The sequence below is a fragment of the Bombina bombina genome, chromosome 1, assembly GCF_027579735.1.
Source record: "Bombina bombina isolate aBomBom1 chromosome 1, aBomBom1.pri, whole genome shotgun sequence".
NCBI classification, from domain to species: domain Eukaryota; kingdom Metazoa; phylum Chordata; class Amphibia; order Anura; family Bombinatoridae; genus Bombina; species Bombina bombina.
In genome coordinates this window covers 1,007,726,204-1,007,744,727 of record NC_069499.1, presented here as the reverse complement: position 1 = coordinate 1,007,744,727, position 18,524 = coordinate 1,007,726,204, and the positions used below count along the sequence as shown (strand labels likewise).

Here is an 18,524-nt window from a genome sequence, read left to right as displayed (position 1 = left end):
ATTCATCTTGTGAATTAGATTTGAATTCTGCAACTGTATAGTTATAAGGTAAAGTCACTTAGCATTTTCTACAATAGGGGCTTTTGTATTTGGACAACAATTGTGTGTTTTCAATTGGTAGGCAATTAGGAGAGAACCCCACCCTTAGTTTCTAGGATCTATTTAAAGGGTTCTCTATTAGCTCTGCTAATGTAGCTCTGTGGATCTCACTGAAATAAGGATCTCATTTATATAAGGATTGCATTAAGTGCAAGAGTTATTTCATTAGGTATATTGCATATTCCATTGACTTTGTTGATTGTTTTAAAAGTTTAATTTAATAGACTACTTTTTTTTAAGCACTTTATTTCATTCTGTTAACTGTTGTTGTCTTAATCTACAGGGAGCAGAATATTCACAAGCATTCATCTTGTGAATTAGATTTGAATTCTGCAACTGTATAGTTATAAGGTAAAGTCACTTAGCATTTTCTACAATAGGGGCTTTTGTATTTGGACAACAATTGTGTGTTTTCAATTGGTAGGCAATTAGGAGAGAACCCCACCCTTAGTTTCTAGGATCTATTTAAAGGGTTCTCTATTAGCTCTGCTAATGTAGCTCTGTGGATCTCACTGAAATAAGGATCTCATTTATATAAGGATTGCATTAAGTGCAAGAGTTATTTCATTAGGTATATTGCATATTCCATTGACTTTGTTGATTGTTTTAAAAGTTTAATTTAATAGACTACTTTTTTTTAAGCACTTTATTTCATTCTGTTAACTGTTGTTGTCTTAATCTACAGGGAGCAGAATATTCACAAGCATTCATCTTGTGAATTAGATTTGAATTCTGCAACTGTATAGTTATAAGGTAAAGTCACTTAGCATTTTCTACAATAGGGGCTTTTGTATTTGGACAACAATTGTGTGTTTTCAATTGGTAGGCAATTAGGAGAGAACCCCACCCTTAGTTTCTAGGATCTATTTAAAGGGTTCTCTATTAGCTCTGCTAATGTAGCTCTGTGGATCTCACTGAAATAAGGATCTCATTTATATAAGGATTGCATTAAGTGCAAGAGTTATTTCATTAGGTATATTGCATATTCCATTGACTTTGTTGATTGTTTTAAAAGTTTAATTTAATAGACTACTTTTTTTTAAGCACTTTATTTCATTCTGTTAACTGTTGTTGTCTTAATCTACAGGGAGCAGAATATTCACAAGCATTCATCTTGTGAATTAGATTTGAATTCTGCAACTGTATAGTTATAAGGTAAAGTCACTTAGCATTTTCTACAATAGGGGCTTTTGTATTTGGACAACAATTGTGTGTTTTCAATTGGTAGGCAATTAGGAGAGAACCCCACCCTTAGTTTCTAGGATCTATTTAAAGGGTTCTCTATTAGCTCTGCTAATGTAGCTCTGTGGATCTCACTGAAATAAGGATCTCATTTATATAAGGATTGCATTAAGTGCAAGAGTTATTTCATTAGGTATATTGCATATTCCATTGACTTTGTTGATTGTTTTAAAAGTTTAATTTAATAGACTACTTTTTTTTAAGCACTTTATTTCATTCTGTTAACTGTTGTTGTCTTAATCTACAGGGAGCAGAATATTCACAAGCATTCATCTTGTGAATTAGATTTGAATTCTGCAACTGTATAGTTATAAGGTAAAGTCACTTAGCATTTTCTACAATAGGGGCTTTTGTATTTGGACAACAATTGTGTGTTTTCAATTGGTAGGCAATTAGGAGAGAACCCCACCCTTAGTTTCTAGGATCTATTTAAAGGGTTCTCTATTAGCTCTGCTAATGTAGCTCTGTGGATCTCACTGAAATAAGGATCTCATTTATATAAGGATTGCATTAAGTGCAAGAGTTATTTCATTAGGTATATTGCATATTCCATTGACTTTGTTGATTGTTTTAAAAGTTTAATTTAATAGACTACTTTTTTTTAAGCACTTTATTTCATTCTGTTAACTGTTGTTGTCTTAATCTACAGGGAGCAGAATATTCACAAGCATTCATCTTGTGAATTAGATTTGAATTCTGCAACTGTATAGTTATAAGGTAAAGTCACTTAGCATTTTCTACAATAGGGGCTTTTGTATTTGGACAACAATTGTGTGTTTTCAATTGGTAGGCAATTAGGAGAGAACCCCACCCTTAGTTTCTAGGATCTATTTAAAGGGTTCTCTATTAGCTCTGCTAATGTAGCTCTGTGGATCTCACTGAAATAAGGATCTCATTTATATAAGGATTGCATTAAGTGCAAGAGTTATTTCATTAGGTATATTGCATATTCCATTGACTTTGTTGATTGTTTTAAAAGTTTAATTTAATAGACTACTTTTTTTTAAGCACTTTATTTCATTCTGTTAACTGTTGTTGTCTTAATCTACAGGGAGCAGAATATTCACAAGCATTCATCTTGTGAATTAGATTTGAATTCTGCAACTGTATAGTTATAAGGTAAAGTCACTTAGCATTTTCTACAATAGGGGCTTTTGTATTTGGACAACAATTGTGTGTTTTCAATTGGTAGGCAATTAGGAGAGAACCCCACCCTTAGTTTCTAGGATCTATTTAAAGGGTTCTCTATTAGCTCTGCTAATGTAGCTCTGTGGATCTCACTGAAATAAGGATCTCATTTATATAAGGATTGCATTAAGTGCAAGAGTTATTTCATTAGGTATATTGCATATTCCATTGACTTTGTTGATTGTTTTAAAAGTTTAATTTAATAGACTACTTTTTTTTAAGCACTTTATTTCATTCTGTTAACTGTTGTTGTCTTAATCTACAGGGAGCAGAATATTCACAAGCATTCATCTTGTGAATTAGATTTGAATTCTGCAACTGTATAGTTATAAGGTAAAGTCACTTAGCATTTTCTACAATAGGGGCTTTTGTATTTGGACAACAATTGTGTGTTTTCAATTGGTAGGCAATTAGGAGAGAACCCCACCCTTAGTTTCTAGGATCTATTTAAAGGGTTCTCTATTAGCTCTGCTAATGTAGCTCTGTGGATCTCACTGAAATAAGGATCTCATTTATATAAGGATTGCATTAAGTGCAAGAGTTATTTCATTAGGTATATTGCATATTCCATTGACTTTGTTGATTGTTTTAAAAGTTTAATTTAATAGACTACTTTTTTTTAAGCACTTTATTTCATTCTGTTAACTGTTGTTGTCTTAATCTACAGGGAGCAGAATATTCACAAGCATTCATCTTGTGAATTAGATTTGAATTCTGCAACTGTATAGTTATAAGGTAAAGTCACTTAGCATTTTCTACAATAGGGGCTTTTGTATTTGGACAACAATTGTGTGTTTTCAATTGGTAGGCAATTAGGAGAGAACCCCACCCTTAGTTTCTAGGATCTATTTAAAGGGTTCTCTATTAGCTCTGCTAATGTAGCTCTGTGGATCTCACTGAAATAAGGATCTCATTTATATAAGGATTGCATTAAGTGCAAGAGTTATTTCATTAGGTATATTGCATATTCCATTGACTTTGTTGATTGTTTTAAAAGTTTAATTTAATAGACTACTTTTTTTTAAGCACTTTATTTCATTCTGTTAACTGTTGTTGTCTTAATCTACAGGGAGCAGAATATTCACAAGCATTCATCTTGTGAATTAGATTTGAATTCTGCAACTGTATAGTTATAAGGTAAAGTCACTTAGCATTTTCTACAATAGGGGCTTTTGTATTTGGACAACAATTGTGTGTTTTCAATTGGTAGGCAATTAGGAGAGAACCCCACCCTTAGTTTCTAGGATCTATTTAAAGGGTTCTCTATTAGCTCTGCTAATGTAGCTCTGTGGATCTCACTGAAATAAGGATCTCATTTATATAAGGATTGCATTAAGTGCAAGAGTTATTTCAGGAGTTATTCAGAGTTAGTCAGTGAAGAGGTTAAATATTGTAGTAATTTGATAGAGTATCTACATATTTATTTAAACATGTCTCAGATTCAGTGCAATGGATGCCTTGCCCTGTTTGATCGTGCAGTATTCTGGAGATTCAGAGGCTGCCCAGTGTGTAAGCAGTTTTCTCTCTTATGGAAAGAAATAGCTTATCTTAAAGATACAATAAATAACATGTCTGTTTGCTCAAAACAGCCTCGTAAGGAAGCTGCACCTCTACCTCAGAGACTAAGAAAAAAGAGATGGACAACTGTTGGCACAGGAAGGGTAAGAACAGTAGAACAAAGGCATACTCCTCATCCTCTGCCTTTGAAAAACTCTTATGCTGCTATTACTGCTGGCATCTGTGAAGAAGAGAGCACAACTGCTAGTACTTCTGACAGTGTAACAGGGAGGTCTGAGTTTCTGGTGTCTGAATCTGCAAACAAGAAATCCAAGGTAAGATCTGCAAAGGTTAATTTCTGTAAGACCTTGTTAATAGGTGACTCCATTTTAAGAAATGTACAGATAGATGATGATAATGGTAATTTGAGAGAGGTTAGATGTCTTCCAGGTTCTACTGCTCACAGAGATTTAGATCGTATTTCAAGAATTGTTAAAGCAGCTAGAAAAGACAGTGAGTTAGATGTTATTGTTCACCTAGGTACAAATGATCTGGCTAGAAATGATGTTGTTGCTGTGCAAAATGAGTTTTTTAAACTAGGAAGTTGTTTAGATCATGTGGCTGCATCTGTGTCCTTTTCTGCTGTTTTACCTGTGTATGGACAGGAAGAAGGAAGAATGCAGCGTATTATAGAATTTAACTCTTGGTTAGAGAGGTGGTGTAGGGAGAGAAGATATGGTTTTGTTAGCCATCAAAGCCCTGTTTGGCTTGATAGCAGCTTGTATAAGAAGGACGGTTTGCATCTGGATATTAAAGGGACAGGAGTATTGAGTAAAGAATTTAAAAACTTTATTAGTAGCAATTTAAACTAATGAAGGGGGACAGAGTTAATATACCCATCTGTCCCCCAGAACATGCCAAGACAGTCAACCAAATTTTAGATTCTTGTTTATTTAAGAAAAAAAACATTACTTTAAGGAATAAGACTTTGAATAATGTAGGCAGGGGTTGTATTAACCATGCAAAAGGATTTGAGAATTCTAAAAATATTCTACGTGCAATGTGCACAAATGCTCGCAGTTTAGTAAGTAAATTACCTACACTTACTGCAATAATGATTCAAGATAAATTGGATTTAGTAGCTATAACAGAGACATGGTACAATGACTCTCACGACTGGGAAACAGTCATACCTGGTTACATCTTGTTTAAAAAAAATAGAGTAGGTAAAAAAGGGGGCGGAGTTGCTTTGTACGTGAAAGACAATATTAAAGTAACTGAAATTGTAGAAAAAAATGACAATGTAGAAAGTGTTTGGGTAACTATAGAAACTGAAGGGAAACAGGTGTTTAGAATAGGAGTAGTATATAGACCACCATTACAGGATGAAGCATCAGACAATTTATTAATTGATGAAATAGCCAAAATTACAATGAAGGGCAATGTTATTGTAGTGGGGGACTTTAATATGCCTGATGTAGACTGGGAAGTACCTGTTGCCAAATCAACTAGAAGTAAATATATCCTGGAATCTTTACAAGGGGAATCTCTTGAGCAACTAGTAAAAGAACCAACACGAAAAGGAACTATATTAGATTTAGTACTTACAAACAGTGATATAGTATCTGAGGTGTCTGTGGGTGAGAACTTAGGCTCTAGTGATCATCAGTCTGTATGGTTTAATATTCAGGCAAAGGTACTAAGCAACCATAGTAAAACAAAAGTCTTAGACTTTAGATCAACTGATTTTTCTTACATGGGCAGGTACCTAGATGAATCCCTAAAAGGGATGGCACAGATTACAGGAGTACAAGAACAGTGGGGATATTTTAAAAATGCTATTCTAGATGCAACTAAACACTGTATTAGGCTTGTTTGTAAAAGTAAAAGAAAAAGAAAACCAATATGGTTTTCAAGAGAAGTAGCACATGCAGTTAAGACAAAAAAGACAGTCTATAAAAAATTCAAACTCACTGGCTCAGAAGAGGATAAAGAAAAATGGAGAACCCATCAAAAGATGACAAAGCAGTTAATCAGAAAGGCTAAAGCTGATGCAGAAGAGAAAATAGCACAATCTGTAAAAAACGGTGACAAAACCTTCTTTAGATATATTAGTGAAAAGAGAAAAACTAACAGAGGGATAGTTAGACTCAAGAATGAGGATAGAGTATTGGAAGAAGATAAACAAATAGCAAACTGTTTAAATGATTACTTTTGTTCAGTCTTTACAACAGATGGTAAAGATAGTGAGATTCTATTAAGGGATGTTACTGTAAATAATAATGTGAGTAGTACTTTTCTTTTTACAGAGGAAGAGGTTTCAAGGGCTTTATCAAAAATAAAAGTTAATAAGGCTGTGGGTCCAGATAATATTCATCCAAGAGTTCTAAAAGAACTTCGATCCGTAATAGCTACTCCATTAGCTGATTTATTTAATCAGTCACTTCTAACAGGAGTTGTTCCAAAAGACTGGAAAATTGCCAATGTAGTCCCTCTTCATAAAAAGGGTAGTAGGGAAGATTCTGCTAACTATAGGCCAGTCAGTTTGACCTCAATTGCAGGGAAATTAATGGAAACTCTTTTAAAGGAAAGACTTGTATCTTTCATTCAGACAAACAACTTAGAAGACAAAGGACAGCATGGTTTCACTGCTGGAAGATCATGCCTGACTAATCTAATTGATTTCTTTGACCATGTAACTAAAATAATAGACCAGGGAGGAGCCGTAGATGTTGCATATCTAGACTTTAGCAAAGCATTTGACACCGTCCCACACAACAAACTTATTCACAAAATGTATTGCCTTGGAATAGATGCTAAGATTGTTAAGTGGGTAGAATGCTGGCTTAAAGATAGACGACAGAGAGTTTCAATTAATGGAGTACATTCAAATGAGGCATCAGTTACTAGTGGTGTTCCCCAAGGGTCAGTTCTTGGGCCTGTTTTGTTTAACATGTTCATAAGTGATATTGGAAGTGGGCTTAAGGGGAAGGTTTGCTTGTTTGCTGATGATACAAAAATTTGTAACAGGGTAGATGTTCCAGGAGGAGTTGATCAAATGAACTGTGATATTAATAAACTAGAGGACTGGTCAAATAAATGGGATCTGAAATTTAATATTACCAAGAGCAAAATTATGCATACAGGATCCAAAAACCCAAAGGCCAATTATAGTCTCAATGGTACATTACTGACTGTAATTAAAGAAGAAAGGGATTTGGGAATTATTATTTCAGATGATTTAAAATTTGGTACACAATGCCGCAGTGCAGCCAGCAAGGCCAGTCAAATGCTTGGTTGCATTGGAAGAGGTTTTATTAGCAGAAATAGCAAGGTTCTTATGCCACTTTACAGATCATTAGTTAGACCAAATATGGAATACTGTGTACAGTTCTGGAGACCATATCTTAAGACAGATATAAATAAACTAGAAGCTGTCCAAAGGAGGGCTACTAAAATGGTACATGGTCTAAAATATAAAACATACAAAGAAAGACTCTATGATCTAAATATGTATAGTTTAGAGGATAGAAGGGAAAGAGGTGACATGATAGAAACCTTCAAATATATGAAGGGACTTAATAAAATAGAAGCTGAAAGCATTTTTCACAAAAAAATAAATGCCAAAACAAGGGGTCACAATCTAAAGTTAGAGGGTAGTAGATTCAGGAGAAATTTGAGGAAGCATTTTTTTACAGAAAGGGTGGTGGATTCATGGAATAAACTTCCATTTGAGGTGGTAAACACAAAGACTGTAAAGGAATTTAAAAATGCCTGGGACATGCATAAGGCTATCCTAAGGAAAAAGTAACATGTAATATGGGTAGACTTGATGGGCCTTTTTGGTTCTTATCTACCGTCAAATTCTATGTTTCTATGTTTCTATGAGGCCAGAAAGGCAACAACTGTCCTCAAGGCCCGAAGCCACTGGCTAATGGGAAGATAAATCCCCAACACGCATGTAATAAAAAAGGACCCCCTACAAGTGGTTCGCCAAGCAGAGACACAGCCAACCCATTCGCCTGCAGAGCAGGTAATCCACGAGTTACACTGGCAAGCTGGAAATCCAGCACCATCAGCTGGGTATGAACCAACAACCCTTGAGGCGCAAGTCACAAAGCTAACCCTAGAACACCTGGGCTGCTCTGTTGCAAAGATTAATAAATACTCTGAAAACCTGGTCATCATGACCAGGTCAGATAGATGGAGCAAGGGCATAGCTTAAGTTCCCACTACCGTGGAACACCCTGACCAGCCCTGAGATCCAAGACTCCAAAACAACCCAAGACTGGGTCAGAAAAAAGTCCTGAAGCCCCAGCAATTGGAAGTCTCAGGAAGAAAAACAGGTCCGAGCACTTAATAGTTGAAGCAACCTTACCCTAGAACTAAACACCCCACCTGGCTAAAAAGCAAGACACCAAGGATATGAATGCATATCCAGAGAATCCGGATAGCGAAAAGAACTTGAAAGAGCCGACCAAAGGAAGGAACCACCCCTAACCAAGTCCAACACTCCAAGGAGCAAAACTAGAAGTCCTATGAAGAGACTTCTCAAGGCCTCAGGACTACATAAGGGATACCTTGAGGTCAAAAACCCTTCTAGCAGGGCTAGTCTCCCCATCACCTCCACACCAGCAGAGGACACAGGGAAGAGACAGGCGCTAAGCCTTCCCAGCTTTAGAAAACCCCAAGCTAAACAAAGTCCTCACAGGGATCAACCATCACCCGGATACAGATCCCTAAAAGGAGATCCAACTCACCCTTGGAAAATGGAAGCAGACCCAAAGGTTTCATCACTCAAACAGACAGTACACGTCAAGAGTAAGAGCTGTATCTAGATACACTATAAATAGCGTATGCGCACACCTGCAAGGTGCAAAGAGCTGCATTGGTTTTAAACTGAAAACCCTCTGTAGGCTAGACAGCCTAAACTGATACAAGCTATTGGATCAGGCCCACAGGGGCAATATAGAGCCCTAAAAACGAAGGCCAAACCGCTCAAACTGCGGCAATGAGGCACTATGCCCTCCAACCCTCCACCGCATGGGGGAGGAAACACTATGTTCTGAAGATATCAGATGTCAGATAGAGTGACGCAGCGGGAAAAAAAACTCGACTGAAAGCTATAAGGACTGAAAGAATCCTACCCGCCCTATGGACCCACAGGTCCTCTCGAGTGCTTAGTTGGACATGAAAACCAATGGTAACCTGAGCACTCGGCGCATCTACCGTACCAGCAGAGCAGAACAGCGCCACGTGTCTGAACAACCACAAGACCGAACAAACCCAACAGAACCAGCCTGCACTTAGGGTCCTAACCGGCAAGCTGCAAAATTCTCCCTCATAGGGGAAAAAGAAAATAGACATTATAACATAGGACTAACGTGTCCAAAACAACTTCCGAAGAAGCACAAAGAGTATCGTTCCCAGAAGGTTCCTGAAGGAAACAAAACCAAATAAAAGATTTCCCATCGGATACAAATAAAATATAAAGCAACCCGGAGGTTAACGCCAAAAAAGACACAGGCCTGCCCGCAGAACCAGCCAAACGGAGCCCTATCTTTCAACAAACTGGGAAAGAGCTCGATCAAATGACAATCAGGAGATTACCTCATCCCCACATGTCTAATGAGGCGCACCATTCAAATTAGCAGACTAAAAATCCCTGTATCTGGTAACGATAGGGTCATTCAATAACTGAAAAACATGTCTGAGCAATACGCGAAGGTGCGCAATCCTGTAACGAAAGGCACAACACTCAGGGACAGTTAGACCAACTGTAGAGGCCCTCCCCAAGGCGGAAGCCCCGGAACAATAGGGCACAAGCACATTCTCAAATAAACATCTGGACTCTGCAGACGAACAATTGCCAACATTATGTGGAAGCGAAAACGTGCTGCAACCTCCGGGGGGAAAACACCACCCTGCATGGAGGAATCAGAAACTGGGTTACCTGCATGTGTAGAAGTATGAATTGGTAGGGAACTCTCCTCTCGAAGGAAAGGACTCCCAGAGGTGGATGGCTCAGCTGTCCCTTGATTCCCCGAGCCCGAGGAACAAGGCACTCTAAAATATCATACAGAACAAAACTGGTTGACATGTGTCAATGAAGCCAGTCCGGATTCGTCACCGGACACAGAATCTGAAATCAAAATAGTCTCAGTATCAGAATCCTCGGTAACTGAATCAGAAATTAGCACAGTCTCAGCATCAGAATCCTCCATAATTGGTAGAGAATATATAAACAGGGATGCGCAATTTATATCGCCCGACGCCCGGGACATGCAGTTTTGAGCACCGGGCAGGTTGATTTTCCCAACCTTTAGCCCGGAGAGATAACTACGTGTGGGAACGTATATGTCTAACTAGGGTAGCATGAAGGGAACTAACCATGAGTATCAGCAAACACAATGTTAAATTGTTTTCATAACCCAGTGCTATCCGTGACATGATGAACTGTTTGGGTTTGTGAATCTGAACTACGCATATAACTATCTGCTATTTCCATTGTACCCTCTGCATGTGACGGAAGTTTGTGTACATAATTGCTGAGGCTAGGCTGAACCTGGTATCTACATATCCCAGTATGCTGCAGCCTGAGGTATTGTATTTAGCTGCAGGGACCAGGCCAGCGAGTCACATACGAGAGCCTGACAACTAGAGGTGCCAACTGCCCCCTGCATACAGCCCCGGACAGGCAAACTGGGATATTGGGTAAATCTCCAAATGGGGGCGGAGGCATCAGGGACCGTTGACTTATACAGGGCGGCTCAGGAAGCCATGTTAGGGCGCGCTGGTAATTTTCTTATGCAGGTCGGCTCAGGAAGCCGTGTTAGGACGTGTTAGAAGTTTACTTTTTATTTAATATATTGCAGATCTTGCAATATATTAAATTAAAAGAATTCCCTCCCTGGTAGTCTAGTGCAGGAGCATTTGTTCTGCACCACTGTCTGGTGCAGAGTGCAGACCATACTAATCGCTCCCCTTCTGGTTCCAGCTCTGTGTGAGTGAGTGCAGCATGTACTGACTCACATCGCCAGAATGTGCTATTAATATGGTCTGCACCAGACAGAGGTGCAGATCAAATGCCCCCACACTAGACTACCAGGGAGGGAATACTTAAGGGAATATATTAAATAAAACGTGAACTGCAAATGTCAAATAATTTAATATCAAAGGGATTTTTTTTTCCTTTATTCAAAAAACAAAACAACCCCCCTCCACTACCCTGTACCCAAAGGGATTTGATATTTTATATATATATATATATATATATATATATATATATATATATATATATATATATATATATATATATATATATATATATGAATTTGTGAATACTGTATCTGGGACAAAAACCGTTCATACTGACATTACACACAGAAAAAAGAGAAATCACATTTACTTACATTGCACTCACACACAAACACTAATATTACACATACAGTTGCATTAACCAACACTAACATCACACACAAAAATACATACGGACAATGCAAACAAAAATAATGTTATTATTACTATAAAAATTAACCCCTTATGGTGATTATCTGCAGATGAGCTGCAGATCTGTTTTGCACCGTAAGAGGTTAGTTTTCTCCTGACAGTGATTTACAAAATACACAACTGTCACTAAGTATCTCATTCACTGCAGGTGCACATTGTATGCCGCTTGTCTAACCTGAGGACCCCTTTTAGCTTTTTAAAATAAGAGTTTACAATTAAGTATTAGCCAGAATTCCTCAAAAATATTGAAATCCTAGGCATATGTGTTCCCCAGATCAGGACAAATTAATTCATTTATTCAGTATTTATCCTTAGGTGCCCTAGTTGTTTAAAAATAAGTAAAATTATTTTGTGTATCAGGACAAGTAGATTGTCATGAGGGGCAAGTAGATTGTCATGAGGGGCAAGTAGATTGGGCTCCCACTTTAGTCCGTTGAACAAGTAGATTTTTTTTTAAATTTCTACACCCCTGTATAAATATGGATTAAAGTAGTAAAACAAAAACGGCACTCACCACCTCCTATGACCAGACCCCTGCGGACTGGAATATTTCCTTCGCCACACGGTCGGGAATGCAGAAATGGAAAACTGAACGTAACAACGCCCGACACAAGGTGAACCGTACAGTCCAAAAAGCACACCCAACTAAAAGGCTGCGTCACTTCCAAAGGCCTCCAGTTCCAAACCACGAGCCCATAAACATCACACATAAGCAGGTAGAATCACATAACAAACATGATTATAAACCCCCCTGTTCAATAACCCCCATCAGGAGATATTAAAGGGACAGTCTAGTCCAAAATAAACTTTCAAGATTCAGATAGAGAATGTAATTTTAAATCATTTTCAAATTTACTTTTATCACCAATTTTGCTTTGTTCTCTTGGTATTCTTAGTTGAAAGCTAATCCTAGGAGGTTCACATGCTAATTTTTAAGCCCTTGAAGGCCGCCTCTTCTCTCAAAACATTTTGACAGTTTTTCACCACTAGAGGGTGTTAGTTCATGTGTTTCATATAGATAACTCTGTGCTCACACATGTGGAGTTCAGGTGAGCCAGCTCTGATTGGCTAAAATGGATGTCTGTCAAAAGAACGGAAATGGGGGGGGGGGGGGGTAATAAAGGGATTATCTATCTTTTTAAACAATAAAAATTCTGGTGTAGACTGTCCCTTTAACCCTCGATTCCAAGATACTAAAAGAGACTCACTGAGACCCTTATGACATTAGTTAGACCCGCAAGGTGGTAGCCTCTCGGGAAAACATTCACATTACAGTACATTGATGAATAAAGTAAAATGAAACAATCTTACTGGAATCTACGCCATGGAACAGAAACACGGCCTTTCAAGTGTGACGGATAGTAGCATCGCCTCCGCCATGGACTTGAGAGAAGAAAGCAGGCAGCGAAGCGAAGTTTGACAATGCTGATTGCTTGAGGAGCTGTTAACATGAGCCAGGATAGTTTCGCAGAAAGAATCTCCCTGCATCTCCGGACTCTAACTTTCATCCAAGCCCTCACTGAGAGACTAACAGGACTATTTAAAACTCCTGTCCCATGCCGAAGAGTACTACCCTCCATAAGAGACAAAAAACAAAAATTCTGACACTTCTCTGCCAACCTCCTGGGACGAAAAGGCAAAGAATGACTGGGGGATGAGGGGAGTGGGAGGAGTATTTAAGCCTTTTGGCTGGGGTGTCTTTGCCTCCTCCTGATGGCCAGGTTCTTATTTTCCAAAAGTAATGAATACAGCTATGGACTCTTTCCATTTAAGAAGAAAACATATACGGCCAGATTACGAGTTTTGCGTCAGGAGCTATGCGGTGCTAACGAGCAGTTTTCTTTCTCCGCTCACTTACCTGCAGCGCTGGTATTACAAGTTTTTACAAACCCGGCGTTAAAAAGGCAAGAAGTGAGCGTTGAGCAAAATTGAGCTCCATACCACACTTCAATACCAGCGCTGCTTAAGGCAGCCGTGAGCTGGTCGTACGTGCTCGTGCACGATTTCCCCATAGGAATCGACAGGGAGAGCCGGCTGAGAAAAAGTCTAACACCTGCCAAAAAGCAGCGTAAAACTCAGTAACGCAGCCCCATTGATTCCTATGGGGAAATAAAAGTTATGTTTACACCTAACACCCTAACATGAACCCAGAGTCTAAACACCCCTAATCTTACACTTATTAACCCCTAATCTGCCGCCCCCGACATCGTCGCTACCTACATTATATTTATTAACCCCTAATCTACCACTCCGGACATCGCCTCCACCTACATTATACTTATTAACCCCTAATCTGCTGCCCCAACATTATATTTATTAACCCCTAATCTCCCTCCCCAAATGTCGCTGCCACCTACCTACATTTATTAACCCCTAATCTGCCGCCCCAACGTCGCCACCACTATAATAACCATATAAACCCCATAACCGCTGCACTCCCGCCTCGCAAACACTATTTAAATATTATTAACCCCTAATCTGCCGCCCCCAACGTTGCCACCACTATACTAAATGTATTAACCCCTAATCTGCCGCCCCCAATGTCGCCGCCACTATACTAAATGTATTAACCCCTAAACCTAAGTCTAACCCTAACACCCCCTAACTTAAATATAATTAAAATAAATCTAAATAAAAATTACTATTAATAACTAAATAATTCCTATTTAAAACTAAATACTTGCCTATAAAATAAACCCTAAGCTAGCTACAATATAACTAATAGTTACATTGTAGCTAGCTTAGGGTTTATTTTTATTTTACAGGCAAGTTTGTATTTATTTTAACTAGTTAGAATAGTTACTAAATAGTCATTAACTATTTAATAACTACCTAGCTAAAATAAATACAAAAGTACCTGTAAAATAAAACCTAACCTAAGTTACACTAACACTACAATTAAATAAATGACCTAAATTAAATACAATTAAATAAATTAAATACAATTAGCTAAAGTACAAAAAAACCAAACACTAAATTACAGAAAATAAAAAACAAATTACAGATCTTTAAACTAATTACAACTAATCTAATAGCCCTATCAAAATAAAAAAAAAAACCCTCAAAATAAAAAACCCCTAGCCTAAACTAAACTATCAATAGCCCTTAAAATGGACTTTTGCGGGCCATTGCCCGAAAGTAATCAGCTCTTTTACCTGTAAAAATAAAAATACAAACAACCCCCCCAACAGTAGAACCCACCACCCACACAAAAAACAAATGACAGATTTTTAAACTAATTACACCTAATCTAATAGCCCTATCAAAATAACGCCCCCCCCCAAATAAAAAATAACCCCCAGCATAAACTAAACTATCAATAGCCCTTAAAAGGGCCTTTGGCGGGGCATTGCCCCAAATGCCCCAACAGTAAAACCCACCACCCACACAACCAACCCCCCAAATAAAATACTAACTAAAAAAACCTAAGCTCCCCATTGCCCTGAAAAGGGCATTTGGATGGGCATTGCCCTTAAAAGGGCATTTAGCTCTATTACAGCCCAAATCCCTAAGCTAAAAAATGAACCCACCCAATAAACCCTTAAAAAAACCTAACCCCCTGAAGATCGACTTACTGTTCTGAAGACCGGACATCCATCCTCAAGGAAGCGGCAGAAGTCTTCATCCAACCGGGCCAAAGTCCTCAACGAAGCTGGGAGAAGTCTTCATCCAAGCCGGGCGAAGTGGTCCTCCAGACGGGCAGAAGTCCGAAGTGGTTAATAAATTTAATAAAGTGGCGGCGACGTTGGGGGCGGCAGATTAGGGGTTAATAAGTGTAGGTAGGTTGCGGCGACATTGGGGCAGCAGATTAGGGGTTAATAAATATAATGTAGGTGTCGGCGATGTTGGGGGCAGCAGATTAGGGGTTAATAAATATAATGTAGGTGTCGGCGATGTTGGGGGCAGCAGATTAGGGGTTAATAAGTATAATGTAGGTGGCGGTGGTGTCCGGAGCGGCAGATTAGGGATTAATAAGAATAATGTAGGTGGCGGCGATGTTAGGGGAGGCAGATTAGGGGTTAATAATATTTAACTAGTGTTTGCGAGGCGGGAGTGTAGCGGTTTAGGGGTTAATATGTTTATTCTAGTGGCGGCGATGTCCGGAGCGGCAGATTAGGGTTTAACATTTTTATTATAGTGTTTGCAATGCGGGAGGGCCTCGGTTTAGGGGTTAATAGGTAGTTTATGGGTGTTAGTGTACTTTTTTGCACTTTAGTTATGAGTTGCAGTGTAAAACTCTTAACTACTGACTTTAGAATGCGTTACGAATCATGGAGGTAGAGAGTGTACCGCTCACTTTTTGGCCTCCCAGGAAAGACTCGTAATACCAGCGCTATGGAAGTCCCATAGAAAAAAGGGTTTACAAATTTTACGTAAGTCGTTTTGCGGTAAGGCCAAAGAAGTGTGTGGTGCCCCTAACCTTCATCCAAGCCGGGTAAATTAGTTTAAAGATCTGTAATTAGTTTTTTATTTTCTGTAATTTAGTGGGGGGGTTTTTCTACCTTAATTCTGATTGGCTGATATAATTCAATCAGCCAATCGGAATCTAAGGGACGCCATCTTGGATGACGTCATTTAAAGGAACCGTCATTCAGTAAGAAGAGGATGCTCCGCGTCGGATGTCTTGAAGATGGACCCGCTCTGCGTCGGATGGATGAAGATAGACGATACGGTCTGAATGAAGACTTCTGCCCGTCTGGAGGACCACTTCATCCGGCTTGGATGAAGACTTCTCCCGGGTTCGTTGAGGACTTCGGCCCGGTTGGATGAAGACTTCTGCCGCTTCCTTGAGGATGGATGTCCGGTCTTCAGAACTGTAAGTCGATCTTCAGGGGGTTAGTGTTAGGGTTTTTTTAAGGGTGTATTGGGCGGGTTTATTTTTCAGGTTAGGGACTTGGGCTGCAATAGAGCTAAATGCCCTTTTAAGGGCAATGCCCATCCAAATGCCCTTTTCAGGGCAATGGGGAGCTTAGGTTTTTTTTAGTTAGTATTTTATTTGGGGGGTTGGTTGTGTGGGTGGTGAGTTTTACTGTTGGGGGGTTGTTTGTATTTTTTTTTTTTTTTTTTTTTTACAGGTAAAGAGCTGATTACTTTGGGGCAATGCCCCACAAAAAGCCCTTTTAATGGCTATTGATAGTTTAGTTTAGGCTAGGAGTTTTTTTTTATTTTGGGGGGGGCTTTTTTTTATTTTGATACGGCTATTAGATTAGGTGTAATTAGTTTAAAGATCTGTAATTAGTTTTTTATTTTCTGTAATTTAGTGTTTTTTTTGGTAATTTAGCTAATTTAATTGTTTTTAATTTAATTTATTTATTTGCAGTGTAGTGTTAGGTGTTATTGTAACTTAGGTTAGGTTTTATTTTACAGGTCAATTTGTATTTATTTTAGCTAGGTAGTTAATAACTATTTAATAACTATTCTACCTAGTAAAATAAATACAAACTTGCCTGTAAAATAAAAAATAAACCCTAAGCTAGCTACAATGTAACTATTAGTTATATTGTAGCTATCTTACGGTTTATTTTATAGGTAAGTATTTAGTCTTAAATAGGAATAATTTAGGTAATTATAGTAATTTTATTTAGATTTATTTAAATTATATTTAAGTTAGGGGTGTTACGGTTAGACTTAGGTTTAGTGGTTAATAAATTTAATAAAGTGGCGGCGACATTGGGGGCGGCAGATTAGGGGTTAATAAGTGTAGGTAGGTTGCGGCGACATTGGGGCAGCAGATTAGGGGGTTAATAAGTTGTGCTAGCTGGAGGCGCTGGTTCAGCTTGTATCAGTCGTTGGTATCTTCCTTTCCTTTCCTTCCTCGGTTGTATAACTCTAGGTGCAAAATAGTGGTGCTGAAATATCAGACAATACACCATACAAAGGTGAATATCTACTCACAGTGTATATTGCAGGTTACCGGCTCCTTCCCAATATGAAAAGACAATATCACAGATTCAGTAAAAAAGTTTGTCTTTATTTGGCTCAACGCAAAAGCGTTTCAACGGTCCCAGCCGTCTTTCTCAAGAGCAATAAAAAGTGCTTTACAAACCAAAGCATGAAACAAACAAACATGCTTTGGTTTGTAAAGCACTTTTATTGCTCTTGAGAAAGACGTCTGGGACCGTTGAAACGCTTTTGCGTTGAGCCAAATAAAGACAAACTTTTTTACTGAATCTGTGATATTGTCTTTTCATATTGGGAAGGAGCCGGTAACCTGCAATATACACTGTGAGTAGATATTCACTTTTGTATGGTGTATTGTCTGATATTTCAGCACCACTATTTTGCACCTAGAGTTATACAACCGAGGAAGGAAAGGAAGATACCAACGACTGATACAAGCTGAACCAGCGCCTCCAGCTAGCACACCTGATATATTCACACAGACCTTGGGAGAGACTGTGGGACGGCTGCGGTTCACCAGAAGGGGAAAGTATTAATACATTATTATACACCTGTTTGCATGTATATCTGTTTTTTCTCTCCTGTATAATAGGGGGTTAATAAGTGTAGGTAGGTTGCAGCGACATTGGGGGGCAGCAGATTAGGGGTTAATAAATATAATGTAGGTGTCAGCGATGTTGGGGGCAGCAGATTAGGGGTTAATAAGTATAATGTAGGTGGCGGTGGTGTCCGGAGCGGCAGATTAGGGGTTAATAATATTTAACTAGTGTTTGCGAGGCGGGAGTGTAGCGGTTTAGGGGTTAATATGTTTATTCTAGTGGTGGCGATGTCCGGAGCGGCAGATTAGGGGTTAACATTATTATTATAGTGTTTGCGATGCGGGGGGGGGGGCCTCGGTTTAGGGGTTAATAGGTAGTTTATGGGTGTTAGTGTACTTTTTAGCACTTTAGTTATGAGTTGCAGTGTAAAACTCTTAACTACTGACTTTAGAATGCGTTACAAATCATGGAGGTAGAGGGTGTTCCGCTCACTTTTTGGCCTCCCAGGACAGACTCGTAATACCAGCGCTATGGAAGTCCCATAGAAAA

The 18,524-nt window shown here is 38.7% G+C and overlaps 1 protein-coding gene across 1 annotated transcript in view; it reads right to left on the bottom strand.

Annotated features, from left to right (window-relative positions):
* The window catches only part of ITCH (itchy E3 ubiquitin protein ligase), a gene marked incomplete at its 5' end in the record, with an annotated part of 589,083 nt that overhangs the window by 126,976 nt on the left and 443,583 nt on the right, over positions 1-18,524 (bottom strand).